At 44.6% G+C, this 26,875-nt stretch overlaps 1 protein-coding gene across 1 annotated transcript in view; it reads left to right on the top strand.

Annotated features, from left to right (window-relative positions):
- Positions 1 to 231: 231 nt before the first annotated feature.
- KCNIP4 (potassium voltage-gated channel interacting protein 4) overlaps positions 232 to 26,875 on the top strand; it is an 858,703-nt gene continuing 832,059 nt past the window's right edge. The window contains exon 1 of the mRNA XM_040419033.1: positions 232 to 284. The gene's annotated coding sequence lies outside the window, so the exon portion shown is untranslated. The remainder of the gene's footprint in view (positions 285 to 26,875) is intronic.

The following is a 26,875-nucleotide window of genomic DNA, read 5'->3' on the forward strand; positions in this document are numbered from 1 at the left end:
CGCATTAACCACATCCACTCCTGGAGGAGAGCTTCTTGCTGCTGATGTGCTAGATTTCAGCTAAAGAAGCAGTTCAAGAAGACTGTGCGCTCCTTAAGGCGCAACCTAAGAACCTGATATTTCGGGGGGAACTTTTTTTTGCCTTTTCTTCGCCTTTCTCTACCCGTTGAGAGGTCCCATTATTCTGCTCCATAAGATGAGCACCTGTAGGAAGCGCTGTAAAAGGGAAATCCTGAAGTTTGTGCAGTATCTGGTGAGGCTGGCCACTGGCACGCTCCATGCAGGTAAGACCTCATCCTTTACATTGTCTTCTATGTTCTTTACTGCTGCAGGGAAGTGATAACGCTAGAATCTCTACTATCTGCTTGTATGTTTGGGACTATTGGGTCAATGCAATTGAAAGTGACATTTTATCTGAATCCTAGTCTTGTAGGAACAGAGGCATGTGACTTATTTATATGGGTGCTTATGTCTTATGTCTTGGAATCGTGCAGCCCTGTAGCATTTCTAAAGGGGAAGTCCACTTATTAGGGAGCCAACGTGTTCAACGTTTCTCACATTAAAGGGGTCGTCTCACTTCAGCAAATGGCATTTATCATGTAGAGAAAGTTAATACAAGGCATTTCCTAATGTATTGTGAGTGTCCATATTGTCTCCTTTGCTGGCTGGATTCATTTTTTCCCATCACATTATACGCTGCTCGTTTCCATGGTTACGACCATCCTGCAATCCATCAGTGGTGGCCTTGCTTGCACACGACAGGAAAAGGCGCCGGCCTCCCCGGAGGCTGGGAACGTGGGAATGCACACAGTCCAGTGCTTTTTCCTATAGTGGGCATGCCTGACCACCGCTGATGGATTGCAGGGTGGTCGTAACCATGGATACGAGCAGTGTATAATGTGATAGAAAAATGAATCCAGCCAGCAAAGGAAGCAATATGGACAATCACAATACATTAGTAAGAGCCTGTATTAACTTTCTCTACAAGATAAATGTCATCCATGCGTGTTCCGCAATTTGCTGAAAGGCACGGACAGCTTTCAATATAAATGCCTCTTCTTGTACGGCAAAGCGCGGACAAGAATAGGACATGTTATATTTTTTTAGCGGGGCCACAGAACGGAGCAACGGATGTGGACAGCACATCGAGTGCTGTCCGCATCTTTTGCGGCCCCATTGAAGTGAATGGGTCCGCATCCGAGCTGCCAAAACGGCGGCTCGGATGCGGACCAAAACAACGGCCGTGTGCATGAGGCCTAAGGGCTCATGCACACGACCGTATGTTTCTTGTGGTCCGCAAAACATGGATCCGCAAAAAATATGGATGACGTCTGTATGCATTCCACGGAACGGCTGGCCCCTAATAGCACTATCCTTGTCCGTGGTGCGGACATAATAGGATATGATCTATTTTTTGGCAGAACGGACATGCAAACATACGGACACGGAATGCACACGGAGTCATTTCCTTTATTTTTTGCAGCCGCATTGAAGTGAATGGTTCCGCATACGGTCCACAAAAAAACAGAATGGACACGGAAACAAAATACGTTTGTGTGCAAGGCGTAGAGCCGCTTTCACACAGTCAGTGTTTGATCAGTGATTTTCATCAGTAAGGGTCCATTCACACGACCGTATCCATTTTGCCTTCTGCAAATCACGGATCCACAAAACGGACAAGAATAGGATTTTGTTTTTTTTGGGGGACCGTGAAACGGACATACGGATGCGGATAGTCCATGGTGTGCTGTCCACATTTTTTAGTCCCCATTTAAATGAATGCAGATTGGATGCGGACCAAAAATATGGTCCTGTGAATGGGGCTCAATTGTGAGGCCAAATCTAGGTGCGGGTTAATAAGACAAGACAGGTTCAAGTCTTTAAGTAAAAGACAAATAAGGAGAGCGAGCACTCACACTATGGCATCTGCTAATATTTATTAGAATAAAATAAGTCTGTCTATTGGCTAATAATAGACTGAAATCTAAAATAATCTAGCACATGAAACATATAATAACATAGAATAACATAGAATATAGTTGCATAAGATTTGGTCAATCGGGACCAATAAATATAAGCAATAGCAATATAAGCAATAGACCGCAACACGTTAGCAGCAAATAGCAACAAAATAACTTCTGATAGATGGAAACAATGAATAGTAGTAACCAGTGGTGTGCGCCACCAATAGAGACTGTATCTAATAAAGTGCACTGTGCTTCTGAATAGAAATATAAAAAATAGTGATGATATAACTCAGTCTTAGGATCCAAATCGGGTGAAAGTGTCCCTGTATTGATAAAAAACTATAAAAATTTTTGTGAAACTTCGTGTCACTGTGAAATAACCAGTGGTATAATACACATAAGTGAGTACTAAAATAGCCTCTTCTGCGGCTGTAGATGATTGCCACACCACTAGAATTGTCCCGTTTTCTCAGCTCATCCACATAGGATGCACATATGCCGGTTGGAAGACTCGTGGTTTTTAAACAAGATTCCAATCAGCAGTCCATATCGGACAGTCGAGCTGGATGCATAGGTTGTATAAAGTCCTGGGATAGGAGAAAATTCTTACCTCCTTCCGCGCTTGGTTCAGGGTATAGCTTCTGGCTGTGTGCCGATGGTACTCTGAAGACGCCAATACGGCCTCGTTGTTTGTGTTGTACACTGTTCTCACCTAGATCTCGCGGTGATACAAGCAGGATTTCCGTCCGGTGAGCCGAATGATTCGGCTCACCGGACGGAAATCCTGCTTGTATCACCGCGAGATCTAGGTGAGAGCAGTGTACAACACAAACAACGAGGCCGTATTGGCGTCTTCAGAGTACCATCGGCACACAGCCAGAAGCTATACCCTGAACCAAGCGCGGAAGGAGGTAAGAATTTTCTCCTATCCCAGGACTTTATACAACCTATGCATCCAGCTCGACTGTCCGATATGGACTGCTGATTGGAATCTTGTTTAAAAACCACGAGTCTTCCAACCGGCATATGTGCATCCTATGTGGATGAGCTGAGAAAACGGGACAATTCTAGTGGTGTGGCAATCATCTACAGCCGCAGAAGAGGCTATTTTAGTACTCACTTATGTGTATTATACCACTGGTTATTTCACAGTGACACGAAGTTTCACAAAAATTTTTATAGTTTTTTATCAATACAGGGACACTTTCACCCGATTTGGATCCTAAGACTGAGTTATATCATCACTATTTTTTATATTTCTATTCAGAAGCACAGTGCACTTTATTAGATACAGTCTCTATTGGTGGCGCACACCACTGGTTACTACTATTCATTGTTTCCATCTATCAGAAGTTATTTTGTTGCTATTTGCTGCTAACGTGTTGCGGTCTATTGCTTATATTGCTATTGCTTATATTTATTGGTCCCGATTGACCAAATCTTATGCAACTATATTCTATGTTATTCTATGTTATTATATGTTTCATGTGCTAGATTATTTTAGATTTCAGTCTATTATTAGCCAATAGACAGACTTATTTTATTCTAATAAATATTAGCAGATGCCATAGTGTGAGTGCTCGCTCTCCTTATTTGTCTTTTACTTAATTTCTTCAATTGAGGTCGGGTGTCCTCAATTTGAGTTTGCAGCACCTCACCACCCACAATCAGCAGTGAGCCACTCCATTGTATTGATTACTTTTTACAGGTTCAAGTCTTTCCCTAATGTCCATGTAGGCTCCATTCATGGTTTTGGCTCACAATCACTGATGATAATCGTTGATCAAACACTAAGGCCTCTTTCACACGGGCGTTGCGGGAAAATGTGCGGGTGCGTTACGGGAACACCCACGATTTTTCCGCGCGAGTGCAAAACATTGTAATGCGTTTTGCACTCGCGTGAGAAAAATCGTGCATGTTTGGTACCCAGGTAAAGGACCTGTGGTGACGTCACTCCGGTCATCACATGATCCATCACCATGGTAAAAGATCATGTGACGTACCATGTGATGACCGGAGTGACGTCATCAAAGGTCCTGTTCCTGTAATTAATGCTCACCACAGGTCCTGTTCAGTAAAGGAGACAGAAGGAGATGCCGGGCATCGCGATCAAGTGGACTAAGGTGAGTTAAATTATTTTATTTATTTTTTTAACCCCTCCAGCGCTTTTTTACTATGCATTCTGTATTCAGAATGCTATTATTTTCCCTTATAACCATGTTATAAGCGAAAATAATAATGATCGGGTCTCCATCCCAATCGTCTCCTAGCAACCGTGCGTGAAAATCGCACCGCATCCGCACTTGCTTGCGGATGCTTGCGATTTTCACGCAACCCCATTCACTTCTATGGGGCCTGCGTTGCGTGAAAAATGCAGAATATAGAGCATGCTGCGATTTTCATGCAACGCACAAGTGATGCGTGAAAATGACCGCTCATGTGAACAGCCCCATAGAAATTAATGGGTCGGTATTCAGTGCGGATGCAATGCGTTTTTCACTCAGCCCCATTCACTTCTATGGGGCAAGGGCTGCGTGAAAAACGCAGAATATAGAACATGCTGCGATTTTCACGCAACGCACAAGTGATGCGTGAAAAACAATTATTGAAATGAATGGGTCAGGATTCAGTGCGAGTGCAATGCGTTCACGTCACGCATTGCTCCCGTGTGGAAAATTCACTCGTGTGAAAGGGGCCTAAAGAGTGAAAGCGGTCTAAAGCCTGTGATAGACTGGTGGATTTCCTGCCAGATGATCGCTAACGAGCATTCATAGTAACACTGGTTAGCAATCATCTGGCAGTGTAATGCTGCCGACGATCACCCAATGAACGAGCAAAGGCTTCAGTATAGGGTAGAGCGATGGTATAACGCTCGCTCATCCCCATACTTAGGAGGAGATCGCTTCATGTAGCGACCAGGCGATTGCTGGGAAGGAACACTTCTTTGCAGACAATCGCAGGCAGAATCAAGCATTCTAATACAACGTTAAAGGGGTTATCCAACCCCCAAAAAAGCACCCCCAAATGCCCGAGCTGCCACCGCTGCATCTCCCCTTCGCGCAGATCAAAACATCCGGCAACAGGGGAAGAGGGGCAGCCAATGGCAGGCCGCAACAGTTACGAGCCTCCCTAGCATAACCCGCAATGCTTTGGAGGCTCGTTCCCATTGTGGCCTGGCAACCCACAGCGGCCGTGCAGGCATCAGGAGCAACGCGGGTGCTGGGGAGATGCAGCAGCGGCCGTGCAGGCATCAGGAGCAACGCGGGTGCTGGGGAGCGAGGTAAGTACAATCTATGTGAGGGCCCCGGGCATTTGGGAGGGGGGGGGGGCATTTTTGGGGTTGGTGCAGAAAATCCAAACAAATTTCAGTGTGGATTTCTGTGCCTTTCTGCACCAAAACCGTGCAGAGGACTTTCCACAGATCTCATTCTCTCATTGAAAAGGGTGTAATCTGCAGAGGAAAAACGCAACAACAATTTTAACAGGTTAATTTCCGCACCAAAGAAAAAAAAAGCAAAGTCTACATAAGATTTGTCTAATCTCATATATTTTGCTGGTACTGAAAAGCCACACACAATAAGGGCTCATGCACAGGAACGGATTTTTCTTCTATTTCCGTTCAGTTTTTTTTTACAAGTCTGTGTATATGGAACCATTCATTTCAATAGAGCTTGAAAAAAAAAAACTGAAATGACTCCGTGTGCATTCTGTTTCCGTACATCTGCAAGTCCGTTGTGCAAAAAAATAAAAAAATAGAACATGTCCTATTCTTGTCCGTTTTGCGGACAAGGACAGGTTTTGTTACAATGGATCCGCAAAAAAAAACTGATGCAACACGTATGTCATCCGTTTTGTTTTGCGGATCACAAAATACATTCGGTCGTGTGCATGAGCCCTAATCCGCACACTGTGCACTCGTCTACTCTGGACTCTACATGTTCCCAGGTAAAATTAGTCCCATGTTGAAACCTATTGATCCCTGGCGTTTCAGCATAATCAGCAGTTTAGACTGGTAAGACACCAACTATATTACTATTCAATGAGAGTATTGGCAATCCATCAAGATCCCAGCCCCCATGTACATTTCCCCATGTGTCTTCAGTTCTGCTGACCTCCACTGATTCCTCTATATTCCTAGTATTATGGCTATGGTGGTCTATTGGTTCTTTGACTTCTTTTACGATATGTTATGTTTGGTGGCAAATTGTCATCAAAGGACTATTTCAGGTTTGCATTCCATAATTCATGGTGGGTTGATGACTCTCTACTATTAAGGCTTGAGTGAAGTATAGAAACTCGATCCTTACCAATTGTGACCCTGATTTATTGTTTTAACTTATGCAATGACCGAAGAGCCATCTATGAGAAAACCCTTTCTATTACATTATTTTAAGTAACTGATTTGCTAAATTTAAAGGGGCTGCTCAGGATTAGTTTAGTATAGCTGCTTGCTTCCTGAAACTGCCAATCCTGGACAACCCCTTTAACATCAACTCTGTAGTTCAGGAGATATAACAATCTACAATTGGTTTATTGCTTCCTAAGCAAATTTGAAAGGATATTGTGACTCTCAGGCTTAACTGGTTAAATGGTTTAATGATCCATTGTAAATGAAGTGACTACCAAGTGTTTTTGAATATATTGAGTATTTTTAGACAGTATGGTCCATACTTTGGGGGAAAAAAAGGAATATTAATTGACATAGCTGATATACAGATTGGCTCTTTATGCTTGGTTCTGCTCCATTATGGTACAAGGAGCCTGGAGGGTTATAGTTTAAGCCTTTAAGATTACACAGTACATCGATCAGTCATAACATTAAAACCATTAGGTCCACCTCTGCCACCAAATCAGCTCTGACCCCTTGAGGCATGGAATCCACAACAGAAGAACTCTGAAGATGACCAGAATTGAATTTTTCAGCAATTTGTACTACTCCAGCTCACAAAACTGGAATATAAGATTTAATCCACTAAGTATGGAATAAATAATTCACTGCTTTGTTTGTAATAAAAACTTGTAATAAGTCCCTCGATTCAGAAGTTTTCTATTATGTTCTCACCCCCCTCTCTATTCCCTGGAAGTAAAGTCTCCCTTCTGAAGGTCCCTAAAGTGTTTTGTTAGAAAAGAAACTTTTATTTTACTTGTTGCAGCATCTGATATATGTCTTCTAATGCTTTCAGGGGGCCAGAAGTTTGTCCCACATACTGTACATTACAGATGGAACACGTAGCTAGATACACAACATGGGTCGCGTTACAATTAATATATGTGCAGATTTTATGTTCCTCAGATGTAGTGCAAGAAGAATAAAACTTACACTTACGGTGTCCACATTTGTGGAAACCAAGATAAGACAACCACGTTTTTCTAGGAGCCTCTATAGCAGGGGTCAGCAACCTTCGGCACTCCAGCTGTTGTGAAACTACAATTCCCAGCATGCTTCATTCATTTCTATGAGAGTTCTGAGAAGAGCAGAACAAGTACAGTATGCATGCTGGGAGTTGTAGATTCACAAGCGGAGGTTTCCTACCCCTGCTCTATAGGGATATATTCACTTGGTGATACCATATTCCGAAGGCTCCATACTTTTCTGGAGACAAAACACACCCCATTTTTATGCATTTGAGCAAGTGTTACATCTTGTTCCATATTTACGAACAATCCCTATAATCTGACAATATTGTCGGCTGTAGGTGGTAACAAATGTAACTGTTTCTGGTCGATATTGTTTTTCTTTCTCCTTTTCTTTTTATCATTTCTGTCATTATGTTCCCTTAAAGGGAACCTTGTGTCATGTTCTGTTTCTGGACAGCCCTATTTAATGGTACATGTTTTTGAAGCGTATAATTGCTTTATTCTTTTCCTCCTCAAACACATTATCTTTGTTGCAATTGCGTCTTAGACGCACCAATTCACCGTATGGGATATTTTCTATTACATGTTTGAGACGACAAGATTCTGCAAGCAGTAGGGAATTCCCTGCTGTAGGTTTCCTAATAACCCTAGTCTCTTCATGTGACATTCACATCAAGAAATGACATACTTTCAAAATCAAAACTATGTAAAAACCTCAGATTCATTTGATTACATTTAATATAGGATACAAAATCCAAAACCTCAAGTTGAGTAAAACCCTAGACAAATAGCAAGTCATCGATAAAATGGCCATACCAATTTATCAATGACAAAAAATGGATTGGAATCTGATAAGAGGACGTGTCTCCCACATGCTCATGAATATATAGGAAAATGAAGGTGGAAAGTAAGCCCCCATCGACGTTCTACATACAATATACATATTAATTTATTTTTATTTTTTTAAATCTACTGCCAACAAAAAAAAATAATCTTGTAACTGATGAGTGTAACAGCTGAATATCTTAAAGGGGTTATCCCATGACTAATGTAAAAGAGGAAAATCAGACATCAAATAGTACATGACCATCTCTGTCTAACAAAGCTAGAACCCAAAGAAATAAGAAAAAATAAAAATAAAAATAGCAGGTGGTGCTATACAGATACATTTTATTGAATAACTATGTGACTATGCTAAAATTTTAATTACATGCAATTAAAAAAGTATTCAGATCCAGTTGCTGGTTTGAAAACTAGAATATAGTAGAATATTTTTTGTGGGACAACCTCTTTAAGATGATCTTTTAATGCCATCTTGCCCAATGTATGAAGTACGGAAAACTATAAAGAAGCCCAACTATGTCCTTCAGACCACTCAAGATCACTTAATACTTATAACAAATGTTTTGTGTCGTGGATATAGCTCGGTATTTTGCAAACAAGTGGTTGCAGGAATTGATCCACCCATTTACTAAGCCTCTCGCATGGTGAACCAATTCCAGCAACTATGGCCTGAAGGGAGGCGGAAATACCTCCTTATGTATCTTGGGTAACAAATAAAAAATGCCCATAAGTGGATGTTCCACATAAAGGTACTCAGCCTGTTCTATCTTCATGCACGTTCACACAGTGTGCGGTCTGACATTCAGCATAAACCATTCCTGTCTTCCAAATAAGAGGACTGTTCTTTGTAGTCTAACTTGTTTATTGGTCAACAGGTTGTGCTCTCTGCACGATGCGCGTGAGTGAGAGATTGTACAAGTGTGCGGTAAAACTTTCAAAATACAAATAACATGTGCAAGTATAACGTATAGAATAGCATGTACTGTAACATTTGCATAACACTGAAGCAATGGTAAAATGGCTGCCTGTACATAAGATTACATCTCTAGCTAGCAGTAGTAACAACTCCCAGAGTAACAATTACAACTGACTGAACAGCTCTGCATAACTTAATATCCCTGAAACAAAGGTAGATCTCTCAGCAGATATGCTTTTACAAGGATGGTGGAGTTTGAGAAGGAGATATGCAGAAGGACAGCTCTGCTAATATGTCCTGGTGACTGGAGACTTCTCTTTCCCAGGATGCTTTGCACTCCCACAATGCTTTGCACCACCCACAATGCAGCAGTCTTTGTAATAGTAAAAACAAAGTGTAATACCGCTAGATGGTGCTATAACCACACTAATCACTACAGAAATACCAAAACTGAGGCAGTTGTGATCTGTAATGATTCTCTAAAGGTACTTTCACACTAGCGTTAAAAGAATTAGGAAATCCATATGCAAACAGAGATCATTTGTTTCCGGATCCAGATGACAAATACATTGAAATACCAGATCCATCTCTCCAGTGTCATCCGGAAAAACGGATCCGGTATTTATTTTTTTCACATTTTTGAAGGTCTGCGCATGCGCAGACCGGGAAGCCGGATACGTTTTTCCAGAACACTTGGTACCGGATCCGGCATTAATACATTTCAATGGAAATTAATGCCAAATACCATAAGAGGGACGGAACGGAAGACATCCTGATGCATACTGAACGGATTTCTTTCCATTCAGAATGCATTAGGACAAAACTTAAGCGTTTTTTTCCCGGTATTGAGCCCCTAGGACGTAACTCAATACCGGAAAAGTTTAACGCTATTGTGAAAGTACCCTAACTCTGCTGGGCAGAACACAGCCGTTTTAGTATTCCGGACTTCAAATGATTCCCCCTCTTGTAATATCTTTTTCAGTAGTTTTTGAACATTGGGTGTTGAATCAGTACACACTCTGCGATGTATAGATTCATCATTTAACATTTATCATATAATCCAGAGTTCAGGACAACCACTGAGCCTCCTTTGTCAGAATTCCTGACTAGGACGTCTGGGTTGTCCTTGATCTCTTTGATCACCTTCTGTTCAGCAGCAGATAAATTATTTCTGTTTTATATATATAATTTTATTTTTATTTATTTTTTACTATTTTTCAAATTAATGAGCCCCCCAGGCAACTGGATAAAAACCTGGATTTTTGATGGGTGGGAATGACATTGTTACAATCAGCCGACTCACAGTCTACAGAACGCAAATGTAATAAGTTCATTTGTTCGATGGGGTTAAATAATTAACCCATATTTGTGTGAAGCTGTGTGTTTTCTTCTAGTATATGATCTCTCCATTGTGTACATTCTGATTTATCTTCATTCTGGATGTTTAAATCGTGTGTGTTTATTATCTAATACTTCTTTTTTAGAGATAGAACTGAAATGTTTTTTATCTGTTAAGTTCCTGCAAACGTATTAGTATCCAACAGGGTAGAGAAAACATCAAAGTCAGTAGATGGCACAAAGTTCAGACCTTTACTCAGGATGGAACAATGAGCTCCACTAAGACTATGACTAGAAATTGGGACTAGTAGCTAGTAGATGGCATTTCTTGCTCCTCTGTGGATAGCTTTTCCCTCTCCGATGTTTTCGGCCAGCACGTCTAACCCTGTTTTTGGTGGTAGTCTCTATCACAGTGCTGTTTCTATTCAAGGGTATTTTGCTATCGACAATAGAGGAAACGATGGAGGCTGAGGAAAGAGAGGATTCAGAGGAATCATCTGATGTGTAAGCCGACATGTCAGATATATCGGAGGAATCGATTGCAAAGGTCACATTTCTTTTATCTCCGCGGCCTTTAAAAAAAAATAAAACTCTGGCAAAAGAAGGCACAGGCCTCTTAATAAATGTGCCGCATCTGTGATGTCTGTGAACCAGAAACCGAACCTGGGTCAGCTAGGAGCTGGAGTAGATTTCAGCTATAATTGACGTCAGTTTTCTCGTGTAACATATATTGTGTGTCTGGCTGCGGGTCTGGCTGCTCACTGTTAAAGAAATAATATTGCAATTGACACAAAACATAGAAAGTCACAACATTTTGTGCAAAATCACATTTTCTCCAAATTTTACAACATTATTTACACCAAAAAGTGGCATAAAGCTTTTGTAAATGACCCCCTCGAGTGCACATGATGGTCATCTCAATAACTAAGACTATAGGACAGGGATCAGCAACCTTTGGCACTCCAGCTGCTGTGAAATGACAACTCCCAGCATGTACACTTACTCGGCTGTTCTTGTAACTCCCATAGAAGTGAAGGGAGGATTCTGGGAGTTGTAGTTTCAGAACAGCTGAAGTGCCGGAGGTTGCTGATCCCTGCTATAGGGAAAGAGAACCCTGTTCTTCCCAGGTCCACACCATATTTGCGACCGCACCCTCCAGCAGTGCGTAAAAAACTGATAAATCTCCCCATATGTGTTTACAGAAGTGAATCAAAAGAAAAATAGGTCACAATGAACATTTTAAAAGGGACAGATTTAATAAGGATATTTTTTCAGTTTGATAAATATCCCTCGCCTTGTTTGCTCATGTAACAAGTGTATCAATGGAAATTAGGGACAACACTGGATTTACCTACAAATATATCTGCTGGATTGACAAGCTTCTGTAAATGCACACGTTCACCCTATTAGAGCAAATGGACGTCATAGAGGGGGTCACCATCTATGAGCCAGAGAGTTGAGCAGGTATAGAACAGCAAGCCTCTAGGAGCAATGGGGGCGTTGCTGTTACTCCTAGGGGCTCTGCTCTCTCTGCAGCTGCTGCGCCTTCTGCACTTTGATTGAGAGGGCCGGACAGAGAGAACATCATCACACCTGCCCTGTCAATCAAAGTGCAGATGGCGCGGCAGTTGCAAAGAGAGCAGAGCCTTTAGGTGTAATGGTAACGCCCCCGTTGCTCCTAGAGGCTCATTTGCATATATTAAAACATAATTTTTCTCAGCAGTGCGGACACATATGGACATGGGACCAACACAGATGTCTTTGTCTGTCAAGAGCACATGTAACAGGTCAGCCGGTGTCATAGGGACAGATCTGCTGACAGATGCCCTTTAAAATGTTTATATATTTTTTATAAGACACCTTCTTTATGTTATTTATGGTGCTAAATATTCAGCATTTAAATTAATGTGGTTTATGTCGTTCTCTGTAATGTACTCCTTGAAGCTTGCAGCAAAGTAATAATTACATGTAGCTTAAAAGCATTCATTTGTGCATTTCCTCAGAGGATGCTCTGAGACATTGTAACAGTTGTGTAACAAGAGGATCTCATTGTACTGTTTGGCCCTTGATGGACAGGCAGGATTGGAGCTGTATGTCTGTACTATTAGTAGCTAAAATAGCTAAACAAAACATGTTGGAGCGCTGGAAGAAGACGCTGGATACATACAGCAGTTTATGAGAGCGCGCCCCCCGGTAGTGATTGACAGGCGGCCATGTATGTCATTCACAACAGAACAGGAGACACGCTCTTCCCATGAACACACTGGACTCAAAAATTATATACCTGATCTTTTTTTTTTCTTTTTTACGCACTTATATAGCGCTGACATATTCCACAGCGCATTACAGACATTACAATCACACGCTGTCCCCAATGGGCCTCACAATCTAAATTCCCTATCTCTATGTCTTTGGAGTGTGGGAGAAAACTGAAGAACCCGGAGGAAAGGCACACAAACATGAGGAGAACATATACGCTCCATGCAGATGTTGACCTTGGTCAGATTCAAACCTAGGACCCCAGCGCCACAAGGCACCAGTGCTAACCACTGAGCCACCGTGCTGCCCACCCAGAAGCAGTTGTAATTCCTCAATGTGAATAATAATATCGGATTACTCCACGAATTTCAGGATAAATTCTATTCGCTGCGAAGCCAAACCTCCTCATGCTTCGCGGTAGCGAATCGATTTAACCTGAGATAGTGTGAAAAAAAATAAAAACACTACTTACCTGCTCCATCTGCAGCCATCTTGCTTGAAGATATCGTCCGAAATCCCGCGCGCCAGACCTTCAAACAAGATGGCGGCTGGCCCATCATGAGCAAATGGATCAGGTAAACATTTTTACACTCTTATGTATATCAGATGCCACAATCATGTATGAACGCGGCATCTGAGGGGTACAATGACGGGGAGCTGCGCAATCGCTGCTCCCTGTCATTGCACCCACTAAGTAATTCGTCACAAAGCACATTTTTTTTGTAAAATTTGTTGAAGCAGCCGAATCAAATTTTACAAAACTTCACTCATCTCTAATGACTTCCAGTGAAGTACCTGCTCTTTATGGCAGACCATGTTATTAACACCACGTGTTCCTGTTATACCTGCTCAGTAAATAATGAATGCACTTTTTGCGCTACGTGTTACTCCAGGCACGTGAGATACCTCCATACCCTTTGCTTCTTGTAGACGACTTATGCGCTGCTTCCTATGGATGGAATCATTCTCCATGTGAACAGTAAACCTCTATTCAGAACAATGGCGTGGATACAATATTTATGACACAGAAGATAAATAATGGATTAAAGATTTAGGATTCCTGCATAAAGGTATAGCGTGCGGCTGGTTATCTGAGCTGCTCATGCATAATTGTCTGGCTCCTGGCTCCAATAGAAAGGCTTTGGCTGAGTCCACGTATCCGTGCGTTAGGGCTCATGCACACGGCCGTCGCCCCGGCCGTGGCTGTATTGCAGCCTGCATACGGCGGGTCCGCAATACACGGGCACCGCCCGTGTTCATACCACATCACGGATCGCGGACGCATTCACTTAAATGGGTCTGCAATCCGGAGAATGCGGAATGGAGGCACAGATCGGAAGCCCACGGAAGCACTACAGAGCGCTTAAGTGGGTTTACTGTACGTGCCTCCGCACCGTAAAAAAAGTGCAGACCGTCATTTGCGGATCGCGGACCCCATTCAAGTGAATCCGTCCGCGATCCGCATGCGGCTGCCCCTTGGTCGGTGCCCGTGCAAATTGCTGTCCGCAGCATGGGCCGGACCAGCACATGGTCGTGTGCATGAGCCCTTAAGCTGCATTCAGAAATACAGCGCATGTCCATATTTCTGTAGAGTGGGTGACACGGCTTGTGAATCATGAGCAGAAGCCCAAAATGTAGCTAAAAGTCAGGTCATTGCCCCTAAACTTATGAATACCTGCTATAGCTGAGTGAAAGAGAACTGTTGGGTGCCATTTACCCTACTAGGCATGCCGTTGAAGTGACAAACAGGGGCTAAAAGAAGGGTACCATAGGATTCATACACTCAGCCTGTAATACAATGCCCATTCCCTGCTAGGGGCAATAGTGTGCCTCCAATACATTCCTTCCCTAACACAAACTCGAAAATGCAGCCATATTCCAGCTCTGTGAAACTTGGCCCTTTACACAGGCTGGGAATCTGCCAGATAATCGCTAACCAGAAAGGAACACTGGTTAGCAATTATCTAGCAGAGTAAGGCGAGGGCTACACCGGTCACGGCCAGGATCGCTGAGTAGCGGTGATCCCCAAGAACTGAATGGGATCGCCGTGGTAGTCGCATAAAACTCTTCTTCGTCAGGTAACTGGATCTTTTGTGTAGGCACTAGTATTGGTCGAGCACCAAAGTGCGTTGGTGCTCAGGTAGAACACCTCTGGATGCTCGGGTGCTCTACCGAGGACCCGAGCACAATGGAAGTCAATGGGAGAACCCGAGCATTAAACCAGGCACCCCCTGCTCTGAAGAGGGGAGGGTGTCTGGTTCATAAGAAAAGGTCAGAAATTGATGGAAACATCACTGAAATGGTTCGGGAACAGCATGGGGAGGATGTCTGGATGCATCTTGGACTCCCAGGTCGCTGCTGGTAACGATGTTGTCCGAGTAGTACGCCACTTTTACAGACTGACACTAATACGCACAAAACCGAAGATAAAATCGATTTTAGAGGAAAAATTGTTAGGAAACATTCTTTCCTGTATATTTACTTGTATATAAAGTGCAAGTGCTGCCAAAAATTACCAGGAAGAGGCACTCTGATACAACCTGTATATCACATAAAGGAGGGCCTCATTTACATTGTGGTACAATTGTTCAGGTAGTGGGACTCCTACACTCATAAAGCCTATGCATTAAAGAGGACCTTTCACCGATTCTTACCCTATGAACTAACTATACAGATAGGTAGAGCGGCACCCGGGGACCTCACTGCACTTACTATTATCCCCGGGCGCCGCTCCGTTCTGCCGCTATGCCCTCCGGTATCTCCGCTCACTAAGTTATAGTAGGCGGAGATACCAGTCCCTAAGTTATGGTAGGCGGAGTCTGCCCTAGCGCTGGCCAATCGCAGCGCAGAGCTCACAGCCTGGGAGGTTATTTTCTCCCAGGCTGTGAGCTCTGCAGTGCGATTGGCCAGCGCTAGGGCAGACTCCGCCTACTATAACTTAGGGAACGGAGATACCGGAGGGCATAGCAGGAGAACGGAGCGGCGCCCGGGGATAATAGTAAGTGCAGTGAGGTCCCCGGGTGCCGCTCTACCTATCTGTATAGTTAGTTCATAGGGTAAGAATCGGTGAAAGGTCCTCTTTAAGTGAAAGGGCTGCCAAAAATTACAAAGAACCGGCACTCCAATACACCCTTTATTACACATAAAGGAGGGCATCATACACACCCTTGAAAAATGATGATTCAAGGCCTGCTGGTGACCCTCAAAAACTATTGGGGTGAGGGCCTGCTGCTGATGTGACCATCTAAAACATTAGGGGAGAGGGTTTGCTGCTGAGCTGACCCTCTAAAACATTAGGGGCGAGGGCCTTCTGCTGAGCTGACCCTCTAAAACATTTAGGGGCGAGAGCCTGCTGCTGATCTGACCATCTAAAACATTAGGGGTGAGAGTCTGCTGCTGATCTGACCATCTAAAACAATAGGGGCGAGTGCCTTCTGCTGATCTGACCATCTAAAGCATTAGGGGCGAGGGCCTGCTTCTGAGCTGACTCTCTAAAACATTTGGGGTGAGTGCCTGCTGCCATGCTGACCCTCTAAAACAATAGGGGCGAGTGCCTGCTGCTGATCTGACCATCTAAAACATTAGGGGCGAGGGCCTGCTGCTGATCTGACCATCTAAAACATTAGGGGTTAGGGCCTGCTGCTGAGCGGACCATCTAAAACATTAGGGGCGAAGGTTTGCTACTGAGTTGACCCTCTAAAACATTAGGGGCAAGTGCCTGCTGCTGATCTGACCATCTAAAACATTAGGGGCGAAGGTTTGCTACTGAGTTGACCCTCTAAAACATTAGGGGCAAGTGCCTGCTGCTGATCTGACCATCTAAAACATTAGGGGCGAAGGCCTGCTGCTGAGCTGACCCTCTAAAACATTAGGGGCAAGTGCCTGCTGCTGATCTGACCATTTAAAACATTAGGGGCGAGGACCTGCTGCTGATCTGAGCATCTAAAACATTAGGGGTGAGGGTCTGCGGCTGAGCTGACCATCTAAAACATTAGGGGTTAGGGTCTGCTGCTGAGCTGACCCTCTAAAACATTAGGGGCGAGTGCCTGCTGCTGGTCTGACCATCTAAAACATTAGGGGCTAGGGCCTGCTGGTGACCCGCTAAAACATTATGGGCGAGGGCCTGCTGGTGACCCTCAAAAATATTATGGACGAGGGCCTGCTGGTGACCCTCAAAAACATTATGGTTGAGGGCCTGTTGGTGACCCTCAAAAACATTATGGCCAAGGGCCTGCTGGTGACCCTCTTAAACATTATGGGGTGAGGGTCTGCGGCTGAGCTGACCATCTAAAACATTAGGGGTGAGGGTCTGCTGCTGAGCTGACCATCTAAAACATTAGGGGTTAGGGTCTGCTGCTGAGCTGACCCTCTAAAGCATTAAGAGCGAGGGCAGCCTAATAAGCATGTTAATATTATGGAGGAGAAAAGGGATATTGAACCATATACCCTTTTTAGTGGTGGAAGGGGTGCATGGGAATACAGTGTATTAAATACACCATAAAATACACATTTAGCGTGCCTTTATGTTCAGCAGCTTTCCTCTGGTGGAGTAGAGAAGTCAGGGGCAATCCAGGCCTTGTTCATTTTTATAAGAGTCAACCGGTCAGCATTTTCAGTTGACAGGCGGATGTGCTTATCAGTTATTATGCCCCCAGAAGTACTAAATACACGCTCTGACAAAACGTTGGAGGCGGGGCAGGCCAGCACCTTCAAGGCGTAGAGCGCCAGTTCGTGCCACGTGTCCAGCTTGGACACCCAATAGTTGTAAGGCACAGAGGGATCACTGAGGACGCTGACATGGTCTGCTACGTACTCCTTCACCATCTTCCAAAATTTTTCCCTCCTTGTGACACTAGGCCACATATCAGGTTGAGGGTGCTGGCGGGGTGTCATAAAACTGTCCCAGGCCTTGGAGAGTGTTGCCCTGCCTCTGTTGGAACTGCTGTGTGTTCCCCTAGTCTCCCCTCCTCGGTTGGCCAAGGAACTATGTACTCTGCAGCCAGCGTTGTCAGCTGGAAATTTTTTGAGCAATTTTTTCCACAAGGACATTCTGGAATTGCATCATTTTGCTCGTCCTCTCCACCACAGGAATGAGAGATGAGAAGTTCTCTTTGTAGCGGGGGTCGAGAAGGGTGAATAACAAGTAATCAGTGTTGGCCAAAATGCGTACAACGCGAGGGTCACGGGAAAGGCAGCCTAACATAAAGTCAGCCATGTGTGCCAGAGTCCCAACAGACAAGACTTCGCTGCCCTCATCAGGAGGATGACTCTCAATCTCCTCATCCTCTTCCTCCTCTTCTACCCATCCACGCTGAACAGATGGAATAAAACTTCCATGGGTACTACCCTCTGTAGCTGAGGAAACCGTCTCCTGCTCCCCCTCCTCATCATCCAATTTGCTCTGAGAAGACAAACTGAGGGTGGTCTGGCTATCACCCTGTGTACTGTCTTCCCCCATTTCAACCTCTTCCACATGCAAAGCGTCCGCCTTAATTGTGAGCAGCGACCGTTTGAGTAGACACAGAAGTGGGATGGTTACACTGATAATAGCGACATCGCCGCTCGCCATCTGTGTTGATTCTTCAAAGTTGCGTAAAACCTCACAAAGGTCAGACATCAATGCCCACTCGTCGCTTGTGAAGAGCGGAAGCTGACTGGAAAAGCAACGACCATGTTGCAGCTGGTATTCCACTACTGTCCTCTGCTGATTACAATGCCTGGCCAACATGTGGAACGTGGAGTTCCAGCGCATGCTCACGTCGCACAACAGTCGGTGAGCTGACAATTGGAAGCGCTGCTGCAGCGTTGCCAGACCGGCGGAAGCTATCGATGACTTGCGGAAATGGGCACACACGCGGCGCACCTTCACCAGTAGCTCAGGCAAATTGGGGTAGGTTTGAGAAACCACTGAACCACTAGGTTGAACACGTGGGCTAGGCATGGTATGTGTGTGAGCTTGCCGAGCTCCAAAGCCGCCACCAAGCAGCGATGGACTGGCCATCGGGAGTACCGGGAGAATCCCGGTGGGCCGATCGAATTATGGGCCGGCCAGGGCCGCCATCAGGGAAGTAAAGCTCCAGTAACAGCAGGCAGTGTGGGGGCGGCGCTCACTCACTGACGTCACACGCCTGCTCCTCCCACTAGGCGGCGCAGGCGCGTGACGTCAGTGAGTGAGCGCTGCCGCCCGCACTTGTTACTGGAGGCTGGAGGCGGGAGCTGAATGTAAGGTAGTAAAGACTCTTTACTAAAGAGATGAGCGCTGTGCCCCCACGTGTAGTAGAATACCTACCTGGAGCCAGACTGTGCACAGAAAGGGCACTTTGTCACTGTGGACAAAGTATGGCACTTTCTGTGCACAGATTGGCTCTAGGTGGGTACAGTGTGGCACTGCAGTCACTAAGGGCACTATTTATCTGGGCATAGTAGGGCACTATCTGCCCACATAGTCAACATATGGCGCTCTGGGCACTGCCATATAATAGTGTGGGTACGGCGATATTTGGTTCTATGTGGGCACTGTATGATTGTGGGCAGATAGTGCCATACTATCCACAGATAAATGGCGCATTTAGTGCCTGTCGTGCCCACATAGTGCCATATAGAACCCATACTCGGAAAGCGCCATACTTGTGTAGACAGAGTATAATTATAGGCAAAGTATGGCACTTTCTGCCCACGTTTTAGCTCTAGGTAGGTATGATATGGCACTTTGTGGGCACTGTAGACACTAAATACACAACTTATCTGAGCATAGTATGCCCAGGTCTTCCCACGGTCATACAGTGCTCAGATAGCACCATGTTATGCACAGATAAATGGTGTATTTCTTGCTTATGGTGCCATACAGTACCTACCTAAAGTGAAAACCTACAGTACTTTGGCCACAGTCATACAGTGCCGACATAGAGCCAAAGTATGGCACTTTCTATGCACCTAGGTAGGTACTATATGGGTACAAATGCGCTATTTTTCTGTGAATAGGAGGGCACTATCGTGCTCTATGTGGGCACTGTATCATTATTAGGGCAGATAGTGCCATAGAGACAAAATGTCTCCCAGCACATTATACATGGCTCGTCATCATGGTTACGACCTCCCTGTAATCCAGCATTGGTGGTCGAAAAAAGCACCAAACTATGTGCACTCCCACAATCCCGGCTACTCCTATAGTGTGCAAGCATGACCACCGCTGCTGGATTACAGGGTGGTCAAAACCATGGAAACGAGCAGTGCATAATGTGATGAAAAAATGACTCCCGCCAGCAAAGGAAGCAATATGGACAATCACAATACATTAGTTTTTTTTTGAGTGTGTTTGGGAAAAATAAAGTGGGCCGGTCTGGCTGAAGTCCAGGGCCACTTTATTGTCCCAGTCCATCCCTGCCACCAAGTTACGGCCATTATCAGACACAACCATGCCTGGTTCTAGGTTGAGTGGCGAGAGCCACAGCTCAGTCTGGTCCCTTATCCCCTGCCACAGCTCTGCGGAGGTGTGCTGTTTGTCACCTAAGCAGGTTAGTTTAAGCACAGCCTGTTGCCGCTTCCCCACTGCAGTGCTACACTGCTTCCAGCTACTGACTGGTGTCTGACTGATGCTGCAAGATAATAACTCAGAGGTGGAAGTGGAGGAGAAGGCGGAGGAGGAGAAGGGGGGTTGCAGCCACTAACGTAGGTGGTGGCGGAAACCCTGATGGAAGTAGGGCCCGCAATCCTTGGCATCGGTAGCACCTGTGCCATCCCAGGGTACGACTCACTACCAGCCTCCACAACGTTCACCCAGTGTGCCGTCAGGGAAATGTAACGTCTCTGGCCAAAAGCACTTGTCCATGTGTCAGTCGTTAAGTGGACCTTCCCAATAACTGCGTTGGTCAGGGCACGGGTGATGTTACGGGACACATGCTGGTGTAAGAGTGGGACTGCACACCATGAAAAATATTGGCGGCTGGGGACAGAGTACCACGGGACAGCCGCCCCCATCAGGCTGCAGAAAGCCTCAGTGTCCACAAGCCTAAATAGCAACTTTTCCAGGGCCAGCCATTTGGAAAGGTGCGCATTTAGTGCTATGGTCTGTGGGTGGGTGGCTGGGTATTTGTGCTCTCGTTCAAAGGCCTGGGGTATAGACATCTGTACGTTGCGCTGGGACACAGAAGTTGGTGTGCTAGCTGATAGTGCTTGCGAAGGTCCAGGTGCATGCCTGGAGGCATCCGGGCCTGAGTCTTAGACAGGGGATTGACCAGCACGTAACACATGCTGGTGGTGGTGAGGTTACTAGTGTTCACACCCCTGCGCATTTTGGTACGGCACAGGTTGCAAATGACAATTCTTTTATCGTTCACACTTTCCTCAAAAATGCGCCAGACTGCGGAACACCTATCCCTTGGCATGGGAGATTGCCGCAAGGGGGTGCTCCGGGGAACAGTTGCGGGCCTGTTTGGTGTGGCCCGCCTTCTCCCTTTTGCCACCCCACTGCCTCTTCCAGCCTGTTGCGGTGCTGCAGATCCCTCCCCCTTTGTACTGCTGTCATCGCTTGACTTGCCACCTTCCCAGGTTGGGTCAGTGACTTCATCGTCCGCCACCTCCTCTTCCACTTCCTCACTCTGCTCATCCTCCTGACTTGTTGACCTAACAACAACCTCAGTTATTGACAACTGTGTCTCATCCTCATCATCAACCTCTTGAGACACTAATTGCCGTTGACTTATTGGCAACTGTGCTTAATCGTCATCTTCCACCTCGTGAAACACTAATTGCCGTTCCTCACCGTCATCTTCTTCTGACTGTGGATGCTCCAGAGTTTGGGAATCAGGGCACAAGATCTTCTCATGTCCCTCTTTAAGCGGGCTTGGCGAGAGGCCCAAATTAAGGAATGGCGATGAAAAGAGCTCCTCAGAATATCCAAGTGTGGGATCACTTGTTTTCTAAGACTCTCCTTGGTGGGTGGAAGGAGTATCAGGGTGAGGATTCTGTTGACCAGTTGGACTTTGTGGAAGACAGGGTGGTGCTTAACTGACTGGAAGCATTATCTGTAGCAATCCAACCGACCACCTGGTCGCATTGGTCTGACTTTGAGAGTGGTGTCCTGCGCCGCCCTGCAAACTGGGACATGAAGCTAGGTATTGTGGATGTGTGTGTTTCTTGTGCTCTGGCAGCAGGCACAGTTTCACCGCGCCCAGGGCCACGGCCTCTGCATGCACCATCAGCAGCACGGCCACTTCCCCATCCCTTACTGCTCGCCTTGCGCATATTAAATGTTTCTAACAAGTTTTAGCAATTTAGTGCAGGTTGTACTAAAAATGTATATTGCTGCCACACACAACAATAGTCCTTAAAAGGATTTTTGGGTCTATAACAAGTATAAAAGCTAAAATATTCCTATTTCACTCCCTACACTATCTCTCCCTTCTGCTCTACAGCTCTCCCTGACTAAGACTGAGCCGAACACGTGTCATCGAGTGCTATATAGCACCCGATGACGCGTTTCGGCCAACCAATCACTGTAATGCCAGTAACCAACATAGCTACGGTATTACAGTGAGGGCAGTGCTCACCTGCGGGGAGGAGACTCGATCACACACGGTATTCGGCCGAACACCACGATGTGCCGAGCATCGCAATGCTCGAGTAAAATTTGTGTTCGGCCGAGCATGCTCACCCAACACTAGTAGGCACCTAAATCCATATTAGGGGATCTATTAACCACTTAAAGCCTGGGCCTATTTTTATTATTACATTTTAGATTTTTCCTCGCCACATTAAAATAGCCATAACTTCTTTATTTTTCCACTCACATAGCCATATGAGGACTTATTTTTTTGCGGGACAAGATGCATTTTTTAATGCCACCATTTAATTGACCATGTCTTGTATTGGAAAAATGGAAAAAAATTATTTGTGGAGTAAAATTTTAAAACATAAAAACACAATTCCGCCAAGGTTTTTGGGGTTTTAACAAGTCCTTATTCTGTGGCTCAATACAATTGTGATGGTACCAAACTTCTATAGTTTTTATTTTGTTTAATTATTGTTAAAAAAAAATAATAAAGACCTTTGAAAAAAAAGCTGTATGAGGGCTTGCTTTTTTGCATAACCAACTAGTTTTTATTGGTACCATTTTTGTGGTATGTACAAGTTTTTGGTCACTGTTATTCAATTTTTTGGGGGGACAAGATGACAAAAAAATAGCAAATCACGTATTTTTTTGGTTTTTTTCTGTTACCTCACAGGAACTTTTTACAAATATTTTAAGAATTCAGACTTTTTTGAATGTGGTGATACCTAATATGTTTATTTTTTTATTGTTTATATATTTTTATATGTAAAAGTGGGAAAGAGGGGTGATTTAAAAACATTTATTTATTTTTTTTACTTTTTTTAAATTAAATATTAGGCTACTTTCACTTTAGCGTTTTCAATTCCGCTATTGAGATCCGTCACAGGATCTCAATAGCGGATGAAAATGCTTCAGTTTTGTCCCCATTCATTGTCAATGGGGACAAAACTGAACGAAACGGAGTGCCCAGGGCCACGGCCTCTGCATGCACCATCAGCAGCACGGCCACTTCCCCATCCCTTACTGCTCGCCTTGCGCATATTAAATGTTTCTAACAAGTTTTAGCAATTTAGTGCAGGTTGTACTAAAAATGTATATTGCTGCCACACACAACAATAGTCCTTAAAAGGATTTTTGGGTCTATAACAAGTATAAAAGCTAAAATATTCCTATTTCACTCCCTACACTATCTCTCCCTTCTGCTCTTATTGTTTATATATTTTTTATTGTTTATATATTTTTATATGTAAAAGTGGGAAAGAGGGGTGATTTAAAAACATTTATTTATTTTTTTTACTTTTTTTAAATTAAATATTAGGCTACTTTCACTTTAGCGTTTTCAATTCCGCTATTGAGATCCGTCACAGGATCTCAATAGCGGATGAAAATGCTTCAGTTTTGTCCCCATTCATTGTCAATGGGGACAAAACTGAACGAAACGGAGTGCACCAAAATGCATTCCGTTCTGTTTGGTTGCGCTCCCATCACGGACAGAATAACGCTCCAATCCACAGCATGTCAATTGTCGTTCCATTGTCCTTGTGCATATTTCACCCTTTTCAATGGAAGGGTAAGATCTTTGACAAAAGCGTATAAAATCTGCACCAACAACCATGAAAACTGCACAGAAAACATGCCCATCTGAACAGTGTGCAGGTTTTCTTAAAGGCGTTGTCCGCTTTTTTTTTATTCTGATGACCTATTCTTAGGATAGGTCATCAATATCCGGTCGGCTGGGGGGCCGACTCCCAGTACCCCTGTCGATCATGTGCTTGTACGGGCGTTGTCTTCTCTTTTCTGTTTACCTGCTTGCTGTTGCAACTGCAGCACTGAGCAGGAGTAATTACACCTAAGCCATCCCACCATCCCATTCACTTTAAGGGATGGCTTTTTCCTGTCCAAGGGACTAGTAGGGAGCTTTCCCACTGAAGTGAATGTGGACGGCAGGAGTTGTAATTACACCTGCTCACTGCTGCAGTTGCGATGGCGTGCAGGTAAACAATGAAGAGATGATCTCTTCGAACAGCTGATCTGAGGGCGTGTCGGGAGTCGCCCCCCCCCCCCCCTTACCTCTCCAATCTGATATTGATCACCTATCCTGAGGATAGGTCATCAATAAAAATAACTTGGAGAACCCCATTTAAAGGGCATCTGTCAGCAGACTTGTACCTATGACACCGGCTGACCTGTTACATGTGCACTTGGCAGCTGAAGGCATCGGTGTTGGTCCCATGTTCATATGTGCCCGCATTGTTGAGAAAAATTATGTTTTACTATATGCAAATGAGCCTCTGGGAGCAATGGGGGCGTTGCTGTTACACCTACAGGCTCTGCTCTCTCTGCAACTGCCGCGTCCTCTGCACTTTGACAGGATCAGACAGTGATAACATCATAATGCCTGGCCTTGTCATACGAAGTACAGAGGGCGCGGCCGTTGCAGAGAGCAGAGCCTATGTGTAACGGCAACGCCCCCATTGCTCCCAGAGGCTCATTTGCATATATTAAAACATCATTTTTCTCAGCAATGCGGACACATATGGACATGGAACCAACACCGATGCCTTCAGCTGCCAAGTGCACATGTAACAGGTCAGCCAGTGTCATAGGTACAAATCTGCTGACAGATGCCCTTTAAGGGTAAGTTTAGTTTTTCTGGAGAAAAGACAGGACAGTACAGTCTGGTAGAAAACCAGTGTGAACAAAGCCCAACTGAGTGCAGCTGCTGGGTACAGGGGCATCATAGGACGTGATTCTTCAAGACACAATAATTCTAATGCTTATCATTTTATTATTAATTAGAAATTTAAAAAACTTGCTCAAGTACAAGGCTGACATTAATATTAATATTTCCCTCCGTAGGCCGCACGCTTCTTCTGTGCACCCATGTGTATTAAGTATACTAATTTGCTTAGCATTTTTGTAGCACTCTTCCTACGTTCCGGCGTAGCAAGCATGTCCAGCCTGTTAATGAAAGGCCCTTGTCTGAAATTATTCATCTCCAGACTCAGTTGTGCTGTATTTTAGGCATGGTTACAAGGTGTGAAGGAAAATAACAAGAACAAGGAGAAATACGTGATGGAAATTTTTTAGTCGTCCTGTAAAAAATATTAAATATTAAATCAATGGGGATACTGAAAAATAATGAAGGTGAAGCAAGTTACTTTTCATCACTCACCTGTATATTATTCATTTTATTTCCTGCTCATTCTGGACTATGAAGTCAAGGGAGCGCTCCAGAGGCAGAATCAAGATGGCGCCATAGCCTGTCTCCTGCGGCGAGGAGAGAGAGTGCAATGTGCGTGCGCTTCTCTGTCCTCGTTCTAGCAATCTGCGTTCAGACCCCCGCCGATAAAAACTTTTGATATGTCTCTATGACACACCGAAAGTTTTACCTAAACTCAGTAACCCTTTAATAATCAACAATTACCAATTACAAATCCTCTATGGGGTAGGTTTATCAAGATCAGAGCTTTCTAGGCCAGTCTTGAGATCCCGGAGGATGCACCACAGTTATGACCAGCCGCAGGCCTCATTATGAGTTAGGTGCATCCTCCGGCAGTCTGTGCACCAAAACAGAAATTGACGACAGAAAACTGGTATAAATAAAGATAAATTTGTGGAGGAGGCTGGTCGCACCTCCTTCCTACACTAGGGAAAGGGTCAAGGGTGGCGAAAAATCTGAGAGATGCAACAATCTTTTAAAAGTCGCAGTTAAAAAGTTGCAAACACATTGTTTGCACCTTTTTAACATCAATTTTCAGGTGAAATCCCCCCCCCCCCCCTATATAGTAAGGGGATTTTTTGACTGTACTGATGTACATGATCAGGCATCCAACACCCAGAACCCCCACCAATTAGCTGTTAGCGCCGCGGCTTCCTCACAGCACCGTACATTGGCCAGCGGCTATGCTTGGTATTGCAGCTCAGGTCCATTAACTTGAATAGGACTGACCAGCGCCTAGGCCAGTGATGGCGAACCTTTTACAGACCGAGTGCACAAATTTCAACCCAAAACCCACTTATTTATCGCAAAGTGCCAACACAGCAATTTACCCTGAATACTACAGTCCAATACAGTATATCTTCCATGTACTTTATCATTTATCTATAATAGCTTCCTACAGTCAATGTGCTGTCTATGCTGTACATAGTGCGCCCTGCGCTGATGAATGGTGGAAAAGTCTAAAGCATATTGGTGCACCTCAGACTTTTTCCAGGGTGCGGGTGCCCACAGAGTGGGCTCTGAGTGCCGCCTCTGCCACCCATGCCATAGGTTGGCCACCACTTGCCTAGGCTATGTGACTGATATATGTGACGTCACTGGCCTAGGAAAAGCAGCGAGAAGACCATGACGCTCACCTGACCCTCCCCGTTCAGATACTGATGACCTATCCTGAGGATAGGTCATCAGTAGGGGAGAGCAAATCACGCTTCGGATTCAAGATCCGAAGTCGATTCGTTCACCAGCTTCATTTTAATGCTGTATGGAGACATTAAAATGTATGGGCTTCGTTAAGTCTGAAGTTGCGCGAGATTTCAGTGAAGAACTTCGGCCTTCGATTCTACAACTTTAAAAACATTTTTAAACAGCAATCTGAAGTCGGCTTCGGTACTGACTCGATACCAAAGCCAACTTCGGATTAT

Source organism: Bufo bufo, chromosome 2 (genome assembly GCF_905171765.1).
Source record: "Bufo bufo chromosome 2, aBufBuf1.1, whole genome shotgun sequence".
Taxonomy (NCBI): domain Eukaryota; kingdom Metazoa; phylum Chordata; class Amphibia; order Anura; family Bufonidae; genus Bufo; species Bufo bufo.